At 58.5% G+C, this 803-nt stretch overlaps 1 protein-coding gene across 3 annotated transcripts in view; it reads left to right on the forward strand.

The window, feature by feature from the left end:
- DYRK1A (dual specificity tyrosine phosphorylation regulated kinase 1A) overlaps positions 1 to 803 on the forward strand; it is a 127,706-nt gene continuing 126,903 nt past the window's right edge. For all 3 annotated transcript variants that reach the window (XM_025212067.1, XM_014523090.1, XM_025212063.1), the window contains exon 1: positions 1 to 24. The gene's annotated coding sequence lies outside the window, so the exon portion shown is untranslated. The remainder of the gene's footprint in view (positions 25 to 803) is intronic.

Below are 803 nucleotides of genomic sequence, written 5' to 3' on the forward strand. Positions count from 1 at the left end.
CCCGAGCGCCGCCGTCTGCGCACGGTAAGTGCCGCCGGCCGAGGCCCCGCTGCCATCTTAGAGCGGGGAGCTTGGGCACGGCCTGCAGCCGTGCGGGAGAGGAGCGGGCTGGCCGGGCCTGGGCAGCGGCACCGGCACCTGTTGTGGTGGCGGGACCCGGCTCTAGGCCGATGGGCTGTTCGCCCCCGTGGGGACGGGGCTCCCTGGAGAGGCCGGGCACAGCATCGCCCACCTGCTCCCCGCGCCCTCCTCCCGGCCCGGCCCGGTTCCCCCAGCCCCGCAGTCCGCCGCGGGGGGGGGGTGTTCTGGGCTTCCCATCAACTTGCGAGATGCCCCTGGATTGTTTGATGAAGGGTCTTGAAGGTTTGGCCCTCCTGCTGTTCCCCAGCCATCAAACAGAGGGGTATTGCATTTATGTTTTTAAGATAAGGAACATAAAAAAATTGTCACCCCCAACAAATCAGCAAGCTTCGTGTATTTCTTCACAGCAGCTCCCCCGTGATAATGTGCTATTATTTATGGCCAGTACTGTATATATTTTTGCAAGAGGGGACAGTTAGTGTCAAGCGGGGAGCATGCCAAGGTCTTGGAGGAGCAAACTTGACACACTGTCGCTAAGGTGGCAACTTCTCAGTGGCCTTGCCTGCTTCCCTGAGAATGAGTGCTGGGGAGGACACCTGGGTGATGCCTGATGTCAAAACTGGTGCATTTTGTTTGTGGTCATAAACCCTAAACATTAGTGAAAGCTGTTTAACTCCTCGCAAATGAGAATGGCGTAGCCCTCCTGACACATTTGGCCAAAA

Source organism: Alligator sinensis, unplaced genomic scaffold, assembly GCF_000455745.1.
Source record: "Alligator sinensis unplaced genomic scaffold, ASM45574v1 scaffold69_1, whole genome shotgun sequence".
NCBI lineage: Eukaryota > Metazoa > Chordata > Crocodylia > Alligatoridae > Alligator > Alligator sinensis.